Source organism: Schistosoma mansoni, chromosome W (genome assembly GCF_000237925.1).
Source record: "Schistosoma mansoni strain Puerto Rico chromosome W, complete genome".
In the NCBI taxonomy this organism is placed as follows: Eukaryota; Metazoa; Platyhelminthes; class Trematoda; order Strigeidida; family Schistosomatidae; genus Schistosoma; species Schistosoma mansoni.
The window spans coordinates 42,561,942-42,573,474 of record NC_031502.1 but is presented as its reverse complement, the minus strand read 5'-3'; positions in this window follow the sequence as shown (position 1 = coordinate 42,573,474).

Genomic DNA, 11,533 nt, shown 5'->3' with positions numbered 1-11,533 from the left:
ATCATTGCAGTAGTACTAATTCCGAATTAAACCATAATTTACTTCATCCATTAGCTCATACGTAGACACAGGAAATGGCGAATAATGCGCAAATATGTTTTAGTGAACACACTCCGTGAATGGGATGTTATTCCGACCGGGTGGTGTGGTGATTTCATAAAGATTACACTTTAATTCATGAACATTCATATTTGGTGGCTCCAGACCTGACTTCACATGATAATACTGATGCAAATGAGATACATATCTTGTTTATCTTAGGAATGGGAAATCGAATAAGAAAATATTTGAGGAATATGTATTGCACTTATTTGTTACTACGGACGAAGAACAAGAGACAGAACGAAACACTTGCAAACTGGAGTGGTAGAAATAACAAATTATGTTTGATTAACTGTGACACAACACTTATAATGAAACAAAAAAATGAGCTGAAGATATGTGATGAATAAAGTAAGTGTTAAACAAGCTTATATTTTCGTCTGAAATAGTCAAAGTCATAGGCAAATAGGTGAATAACGTCTCGAAAAGAATGAACAAAATAATCTGCCCAAAAGCCAGAATAACTCATTTAAACGTTCCATACGCAGAACAACAGATAGCAGAAAAAGTTGGGCATTACAAATTGATATAAACAGCTGTCACTGATCATACTGTAGGGCACCGGTTTGATGTAAATGATAGGGCGTTTTGTACCAAATTCCTGGTATCGTATCTAAAACATTTAAAATCCAAACTACGTTTGGGTGAAGAATAACTGTCCGTGTAAGTTAAGATACTCGTGCACCGTAATCGAAGTCAGAACAAGGTTATTGCGGCAACAACGGTTCTGAATTTCATCGTAAATACAAATGTACAATTTCACCTAATCAAATATTACCACTCAGTTATTCAAACAAAAATTGTTCCCACAATAATCAATCTAAATTACATTAAATAGAAAATTCATAAGAAATATAAGAAAATTACCGAACAATCTAAAAAGTAAGTGTTGTTCTATTCTTTCTGGATAGATCAAGTAAAAATCCACTCAATTAGTCTCTTTGTAACACAAAGTGTTTCAAATTCTGGGTAAGTGCTCCAATTTACAACCATAAATGCACGATGCCAGTCAAGTGAAGCAGCACAATCAAAGAGGGAACAATCAATATGGCAGCCGCCAGGATAAAATATCAATTAAAACAACATAGATACAGTTCAAGAAGAAACATAGAAACCCAGTGAAAGCAACAGTAAAACTAAGAAAACTATTATGAAATGAAACATTACAACCTCAAATGGCATCAAAAAGATTAACAATATATACGAATAATGAACGCATTAAGAAGAAGTTGCAAATGTATGCATGGAGGGATTTTCACTTACGAAACCTTCAAAATGGATCTTACACAACACTACCACAGAAATGCTGCAAAACAATCGCGCTATTAGCTATGAATGAATTTAGGACTAACACCACATGAGTAAAGTACTTCGAAACGGATCTTGAGTTGTCATAGACTGAAATAGGGATTTGAATACCCTAATATAGGCGAGGAAATACAAAGTTTCTAAATACTGACTGACTATTGGTCGAAAATGAAGAACAGAACCCAGTATATCTATACACACAAATAGAACTCTCATTATTGATCGTACTACGCAAATAATTGATGAGAAAGTATCAAACAGAACCGTTAGTACATTCAGCAGAATACTAAATCAATCCATGAAGTTGACAAGACCAATCTACCATATGACTTAATAGTTATGCAATACTTGCGGTTGGATGGTCCTGTAGACCATCAACGTTGATGGTCTGATGAGCTTAAATGAGTTATTCTGGCTTTTGGGCAGATTATTTTGTTCATTCTTTTCGAGACGTTATTCACCTATTTGCCTATGACTTTGACTATTTCAGACGAAAATATAAGCTTGTTTAACACTTACTTTATTCATCACATATCTTCAGCTCATTTTTTTGTTTCATTATAAGTGTTGTGTCACAGTTAATCAAACATAATTTGTTATTTCTACCACTCCAGTTTGCAAGTGTTTCGTTCTGTCTCTTGTTCTTCGTCCGTAGTAACAAATAAGTGCAATACATATTCCTCAAATATTTTCTTATTCGATTTCCCATTCCTAAGATAAACAAGATATGTATCTCATTTGCATCAGTATTATCATGTGAAGTCAGGTCTGGAGCCACCAAATATGAATGTTCATGAATTAAAGTGTAATCTTTATGAAATCACCACACCACCCGGTCGGAATAACATCCCATTCACGGAGTGTGTTCACTAAAACATATTTGCGCATTATTCGCCATTTCCTGTGTCTACGTAGGAGCTAATGGATGAGTTAAATTATGGTTTAATTCGGAATTAGTACTACTGCAATGATGGACCTAATCCCGAAATTGTAGATTTGTCATGGCGTGACTACCTAATATGTAGGATCCTACTTTGATATCACAACAAATTCTACGTTGACTCATTCTGTCATGATCACAAGCAAAATGATTTTCTGCCCTTCTGAAGAACACATTTCGGGCTGGGTAGAGAGCAATACATGTGATACAAAGACAAAAGGTTGCAGGTGATGACCACGCCTTCATGTACGAGCCATGACACCTCAATTCATTGTCCGTGCATTGGCCTTCACTGTGATCCGTGTTGAAGGTAATAAGTCATGGTCAAGTAGTCTCCTTAGGAATAGTTAGAGTATTAACCGTGTTCGTCCTTCCAAAGTATGTTGTTTGTGATCACACAAAACATGACTAAACCATAACCGCTACTTCCTATTAGTGAGTAGACATGGAAATCCTTGACTAGATGTCCATTAATTATCCAAAAATTAACTAATTTTGAAGATTTTCTGTCCTAACACCATTTCCTGGAACCACCCTCGTATTTGGTCAGTTCCAAACTGTTAATGAAAGCAAGAAGCCGGTCACTGAATCACTCCAAATCGGTCGTATCCTGCTTGGTAAGATCCAAGGACTGAGTGTTGAAATCCCGAGCTAGTAGTATAGTGATGAACTAACACTAAGGTGGGGAAGAATAATTAATTGTTGAATGCACAATCACATGGTGGTTTCGTAAATTGTGAATATCATGCATCAAATATATCATTTTCACATCTTTGAATTGTCACTTACAAGATTCATTGTTCCTTCGTTCCTGTTGTCGCATTGATCGCTTTGAATTTCCTTCTCCCTTCTCTTCATTCCAATCTTCTCAACCTTTTATTCTCAGGCCTCCTACATTCGACAGGTGTTACATGCTGCTTATATCTGCAAACATAAGTAACACTCATCACAGTACTTGGTCAAACCACAGGTGCAGCAGTTTCAGTGTCTCCTCGATTATCTTATCCTTTTTGTATTAGGACTTGCAGAGAACCGATATATTCTCCCAATCAATTGCTTTGTACAATCCGTATAGAAGAAACAATAACATGATTTTGTCACCTCGAATAATTCGGTACCGTATGTTTTTACGGTTTTGAAGTGCTCCTAAAGTGCATGAGCAATAAACCCCTCGTTTTGTGTACCCTACATCACTTGAAAAGTCACATATCTAGCATGTTTACTTCTGTAGAATTGTTGTCCAGTCCGTTAGTACTGATAAAATAATAGACCTAATCCTAAAACTGTAAATTTGTCATGATATGACTGTATAATCTGTAAGATCTTACGTGGAAGTCACATCATTGTCTACACTGACTCATCGTGTCGTAATCATCAGTTATATAATGTTTAGCGTTTCTAAAGAACAGATCTTGCCTGGGGATAGATCAATATACTTAACATGAATAAAAGAGATAAGCTACACAAGAATGATCACTTCTGCAAGGTTGAGCCAAGCCATCTTAAATGAATGTTCCCGCATTCATCATCATGGAGGGTGGAGTTACTGACCAGCAAGCATTGATGGTGAGGGCGATGACTTCAATCCACCCGTGTTTGTGGGGCAGAACATTTTGTTTGTATCAGGCTCTTTATGGATGAGAACAAGTCAATCGATCTGTGATATTGAGATTGTTCTCCTACACTCACCATTCAGACTCATGTTTCTAATTTTTGTGCTGGATTAACTATTCTACTAAAACAACCTATAACATGCTAACTCGGACTTTTACATGAAAACTGTGTGGCAGGCATCGGACGATGAAAAAACAGACTGTGAAGGATATGATTGTTGTTTTACTTAGCACTCTACTCTCAGTTCTTCCTCATTCCAACCTTGACTTCCCTTCCTTCATTCGAATCTACTCCGCCTTGGTAAATATCACAACTCATTGTTCTTTATTACTGCATTCTCTCCTCTGGAGCCCCTGATCACATTTCACTCTAGCAACATGAGCTAGTATCAATTTAATCTAACGATTTATCGTACCCCCGTCTGTTCCCTTGATAAATGTTAAGCATTAGTTATCGTTAAAATATCCAAATGCCTTGCTGCTCCTCGGTTTCTCTTTTTTTCTCTTCAGAATTTTGCTCTGGGGTGAAGCTATGTAACTTCTGACATCTGGAACAAGCTCGACAAACGCACTTTCCCAAGGTCATAGTTCGGATCAGGCGCTCCATAAGTCTATTTTATAACAACCATAAACTTATAAAGCTGCATTACATAAATACTTGGCACGACCGAAACCCTAATACACTTTCTGTCGAGATTGGAACTGGTATGTAATGTGGACACGATGCCATTTTGGAAAAGATTCTGATGAAAACATTAATCTGAACGAATGGACTGCTATCAACTTTTATAGATTATAATTACTAAACAACCCTGCTTGGGATGCATACTGTGAACCAGTATATGTTGTAAATTGTAGATCATGCCTGTAAAAATGGCGTGTACCTGCTCTTACAGAAATATATATATTAATTATTATTATTGTTGGCCTTCTCTCCGTGTTAAATGTTGATTATCTATTTTCTCAGTTATCTCATGTTCAGCCTCGAGGATTGTGTGGTTAGGACCAACATCATTGCACTTCTTCACCCGTGGCCTAGACGATAGCCATGTTCCAGTTGGGGCTATGTCATTCGCACGAGGTAGCCTGGACACTCTGGTTGTCGTATTGGTGTGAAGGCCTCTGTTGCATGTTAGTCAGCTCCACTATTCCATGTCACATTCGTAGGCATCATCACGACCATAACCTATGAGATGAGGCATTCCATGAAACATCGTACTGGTTTGTTCCTGGTTGTCTGCTTATCCTGTAATAGTATTTCTGACAGCCCACGTATCAAGTTTTGATTTGAGAGGGTTGCTTCACCGATGATCTCTTGGATGTAGGTGAAATTTCTTCTGTAATTTATGCTAAATCTAAAGTTACTAATTAATGGGGGAGGTTAACGTTCACTATGTTTCTGGTCTTATACAGACGGCATAGTCTCCCTAAAGTGATGTCCTTTCCTAGCATTGCACAATATTTGTCTCGCTATTCCCAATGAAACGCCGCCCTGCTTCCTGGCAAGCTTCTCCTCGACACTAGAACGTTGACTGAATTCAAGGAGTTTTAAAGGACACCTCCCGTATTTTTAGTGTTCTTGTTTGTGTGCCATTTTCTTCCTCGACGCCACTCATTGCCCCTTACTGTTAACAGATGCCTGGGAAATAGCAACAGAGGGCAATTTCGTTAGTGTATGAGCTCGGCTTGTTGTCCCCATAGTCACGCGTTTGGTTGAGCCTGCTTGTAGATTTGGATATACCGTTTGAGAATGATGCGGTTACCTCCAATGGGACCTTATGCTTCATTTTCAATAGTTCCGACAGTGTGCTTTATCTACACTTCGCTCAAACGTACTAGGACCATTTTATAGGGGTGACTTAACGTAAACCTGTAGTACAATCCTTGTTCCTCAATATCACAGCGACAGGAAACCCAGAAACTACAGAATTCACATTCAGTTTTGTGGGCAACACAGCCTGGAAGAGGGTAGTTGACCGAGGCAGCTGGACCCAACACAAAGGTTTAACCTGAATATAATTATGATTTTCAAATTTATTATCATGGTAGTCTACCAACAAGAAAAGACACTGTCCCTATCCCTGAAAGCGTCCGCATATTCCAATCGTACCTGAAGAACCTTGATTTCATCACCTTCGCTTCTATTTCTCTTATTAACACCGGTTTCAGGTTTACATAGCTGCATATCGAGTGCTGGGTTGAGAGTTAACTGACTTTTTACTGTTAACAGAGTCCATATACGAAAAGCCGAAAGTTCTTAAATGAAAATTCTATTTTTAAACGACAGTATCTTATTTTAGTATATGACATGATTTCGTCGAGTTATTCCATCCAGATAATGGAAGGCAATCAATCAGGCGAAATGTAGTACTCCACAGAGTTCATAGCTTATCTTTTAATTAGACGTTAAACAGTTTTGTGTAAGCAATCACCATAACACAAATGAGTTCATACTGACAATAGTGGCACTGCTATGAACTAAGATACAAATTTCTATCACTTCTCCAATCTTCATCGTGTTCACCAAGCTTTATAACGTCTGTTCATACAGTCATTATATAAAACAAAATATAGTTACTGTGGTTACCATGGTTCCAGCAACCTTTCCATGAAGATAGTCAAGGATTATCAGCTTTACATTGAACCACGCTGTGACTTTGAGGCTATTCAATGATCCGGCAACACTAAAAGTAAAATCAAATGATAAAGTTAGGTCTTTAAAAGATGCTAAATTGTAAAAGTCCAAACAAGGAAGACTGAAGAACATAAAGTTTAGCTCAAAGAGACCTGAATAAAGGTCAAAATACACAGCAAGGAGAACAAATAGGTAGATGACACTTTTAACTAACAAAGGGATGTGGAGGGATTTTCAGCGTGTTCTTTCAGTTACAGTTAGTTAGACTACAATCAATTAAGGCGTGGCATAACATGGTGCTCAAGTGCATGTGGGTAGTCCTTTTAAAAGGTATCCTTATCCATATTTGAATGACACCTGCGTAAAATTATACTGCTTTACTAATAAGCACATAGATGGTTAATCACAACAACATTCCTCTAGAAAGTGCTGAAACGAGAAAATCCAAATCATTTTAAAAAAACTCACCAAGCAACCGTAATTTACACCTTTCGTATGTTCCTAATTACATTAGTTTGTATATTGAGTAAAAGAATTATAGAAGGTATGTGATAGGTCATTATATTTCAGTAGTAGAGTCAAGACGTAGATAGCAAATGCAATGTAGTACTTACCATACTGTTTCGGGACTGCCTCAGTCGTGTCAGTAAAGTCGAAACTGAAATTATTTACCATTCGGTGTGCTTAGGAAAGACGGTGTACTCATGCATGAGTTAATGTGATGAAAATATCCAGATGGAATAAAGTTTCATCATTTCTTCACGATGAGTGTAACGTTGAGATTAACAGATACGTTCATCTCGGTATAAAATTTATGGATAGCGTGCAGGTTGTAAAACACATAAAGAAAAAATCCCATTTGCTTACATTACCAGATTACTATCAAGTAGATGTAAAGTAAAGGATTATAGGTCTACTGCCTTATTCTTCTCACCAACCAGAACCATTATCAGCTCTCACGAATTGCAGCTTTTAAGTAGTATGGTTCATAGTAAGCTAAATGTGAGTCAATGACTGTATGAATAGTTGTTATATTCATAAATGGGTACATCAACCAATTCCAAGTACACAACCCTCACCTTGTAACTAGTAAAAAGTTGATTCAACATGTTTTACATGAAAACGAAACAACTCGAAACAACATTTATCAATTCATTTTATTAAGGACGTTATGATGCAGTATCTAGAGTTATTGTCTGTTGTTGATTTGCAGATCATTTCACATGTGTATTGTTGTATTCTTATGGACTGTGACAAACGAACTTACAGGTTCCACTAGCAGTATGATAAACTATCTTAAAGGAAAATACTTGACAACAACTATAACGTAACATATACGCAGCCTACTTCCCTTTAATCACACTCGTTTAAATTGTTGAAGTATAAACACATCCATTCCAGCAGTTATACTGTAGTTCTTTTAACTGTGATCTGTATTTCTCTTGAAGAATGAGAATTCTAGGTTTCCATACGGTAGTTGAGGTAAATAAATGGAAAAATTAATATATTTAATCGTTTATGACCATTGGGTTGAGAAGCTATTCAGAACAAAGTCATTTTACCTATTCTCACTGTACTTTACTCAGTAATAAAAAACAGCAAAATAAATTGTGCTTGGCTTAGGAACATTCAATACCATCACTGGCGGATCATCTTGTTCAAGATATGGACTATATGAGATGAAGTGAGGGAAATGAAGCTTCAGAACTTCTTAAAATGCCTTGGAGATACACAAAATTTCCGAAAAGCCACCCTGTGTAACATTTATAGGCTGATAATCGAACTGAACAAATGCTGTCTCCAAAAAAGTGCAGCGTAGTGTAGTCATGGAGGTGGAACAACTGATATAAACACCATGGACTTTAGAGGATAAAAATGACAACTGATTTGAAACCATGCTTTTAAGTGCTTCCTTTATTCCTCATACGCAAGAAATCATGAATACGATATACTACGACTAATTAACAACTTACTCTTTGGGGGCGATATAAGTGGATCCCACATCTCTGATCGCGTTCTATCAAATACCTGTTTGTTCTACGCTAGTAATTTTAGATTATTCGCATGTAGCTATTCTTGTATGTGGTTAATATTTCAACGACTTCAGTCGCCTCCTTAGTGAACAGTGTCTGTGTAATGTATGGCACGTAAAAATAAATCTTGTGACTTTTGATTAAGTAAGTAAAGGCTCTGCGGCCAAAACGGTTTTGGTGGCGAAGATGAGAATTAGAGGTTTAATGCCCCACAGTCGTACGGCAATAATGTATATTGTTCAAGCAGAAATCACGATCAATGAAACATATAGGCTATAAGATTCTCTGGGTATGGATTTGTGCATCAAAGTTTCATTTTTGTATGCATGCCATGGGACAACGGCCACTTGTTCCGCTCCTTTTTTTTATCGTTTCCTTGAACCTCCAGAGTTGTGTATATCGTGTTTACGTTTAGTGCAAATGATATTAACACTTATTTTTATCTACGATTTCGGTTTTCAAACGTTTCTTTGACACCGTATGATATTTTACGGTGTCTCTTGGTTTCTATTCTGCAGAAACTAACATTTTGATAGTCACTGAAATAATAACCGTAACTGGTCATATGAGCTTGAGTGACAGGATTTTTCTCCATTGATGCAGATCTAACAACCTAAGTTAGGTGATTAAGGGTTGGAGGAAAACATCTTGCCACCATGGAGACATCATGGCTTAAGTATTTATTCACTTCCTTGTTTTATGTGGGAATTTTATTTTCTATTACCTCAAATTGAACGTTGAGAGTCTTGTTCATTTGGAAATCATAACCTTGCGCTCAAACGTTTCCGTTCCACGACATTAATAAACACCTACTTGAACTACCAGTTTAGTTGTTTTTCAACTTGGAAAACGAGAATTAATTAACAGGATTAAGGGTACATCCAAAAAGTAGTCCTAAAAATTCAAACGAATCCGAAGTATAATAATAATATATCGCCAAATAACAGTTTGTTACATGAGGCATGTCGGTTTTCAGGCAAGATCAAATTGTTACAGAAGTTAAAATTTTCACTGTAGAAAATTACTCAGCAGGGTTGATATTTTATAAGATATGAATGTAAATGGATTTCGTAAGAAACATGTCAATATCACACTTGGCGCACTCTATGAAGATAGCGTAGCAACATACAGCTGATCGTGGAGAATAGATGCATGCGAAGTTGGGGGCTTTTAGAAGCTTCAACCTCATATTTCTCCGGAATTTCTGAGGCTTTAATAACGGTGTAGGACGAAGTCACCCGTGCCATATCTATTTTCGGTGGGGTATCTCCAGGAGGCTGAAAAAGGAAGGACGAAAAGCAGAGCACACTGAAATTCTTAAATTGAAACGATACTACTGAGAGAAATTTATGTAAATGAATAAGAATATAGCATTTAGGCCGCCGAAACCAACAAGGAAAGTCATGCCAAACTTACCGAGTACTGGAGTAATTAGGTCGTCAGATATGTCTCAACCATAAGGGGTTACCTTATTTTTGAGTTTCCTTCTAAGGAAACTGAAGCTGACATATCAGTTGTTGGTTCCTGACATCACGACCGACAGGAGCCGTTCCCTCAGAACTAATGACTACCTAGTGTTTCCAAATTTTGAAATCTTTGAAGTCGGCTGAGCCAGGGATGTGATGTATCGTAAAGTAAATTATCCTAACTAGTGTAAATAAACTGGTCCGCACATGGCTCGCCTCACAGACTGAAGAGAGGAGAAATGAATTCCGAAAACAGTTTTCGATGCACTATCATTGTGTTTGTACAATGTATCATTTTTTTCGTACATATCTGAAAACTTGATTCTAAATTCGGTACAACACACATTAAAGTGCATGCATTATTTTTTATCTTCAGTACTGATGCAACCATGACTATTGGAGCATATGCTGGTTCAGTCCGGGATTGTGCTGATTATCACATTGCATTCTATGCTACTAGTACCCTAGAACATCCAAATTGTTCCCAAATTCCTTACACTGGTGCACGGTCCTGAAATGGTTGACATTTTTATTCACTACTTTAACCCTCAAAAGGAGCCGATCTATCAATCATCCAGACTGCTGGCCCATGGTCATTTCCTAGTGACTTACATTAGTCCAATCTACAATCTCGAAATCTTGAGTGCGTTCGATCCTATTTCCTGGGCAACATGAATTCCGTGGTAACTGGTCAAGATCATTGTTATACAGGAAGCAGGGTGGAATACTGGGAAATATAATGAATCCTCTTCACTGAAGTAAACTTTAAAATACTCAGCAATTGGACTATAACATTTTCCGTATTATTGTAGCGAATGGGAACACCAGTGTGGACAACCAAATTACAGAATCTCTCAGTAAAACTTGAGAACCATACAGTAAATGCCTAATTTGCGAAATATTCATAGACTATCTCAGACTTTTTTGTTCCCTCGTTTCAATACTAATCACGTTCTGTTCTCGTTCTCTTGTCTTCGATCTTCTCAACCTTCTGCCACCAGGCATTCCACTTTCGATTGGTGATACATGTAAGATCCAAACCTAAATTCCAATAGGTCTGGATGTGGCCGAATAACCGTTGGATAGCTTTAGACACTCGTGTCCCAGTATAAATCAAAACAAGGTAATTTGTTGACACGGTTCTAAATTCATCATATATACAAATGTACAAATTTACCTAAACGAATATTATCACCCGGTTATTCAACCAACAATTGATACCAAAATATTCAATCTAAATTACAATAAATAGCAAGGTGATAAGAAATATATGAAAAATTACCAAAAACACCAAAAGGTAAGCGTTATTCTATCCTTCCTGGATAGATCAAGTAAAATTCCGTCTGAGCAGCTGTTTTATAACACAAAGTGTTTCAATATCTGGGAAAGTGCTCCAAATTACAACCAAAGATGCACGATCCCAGTCAAAATCAAAC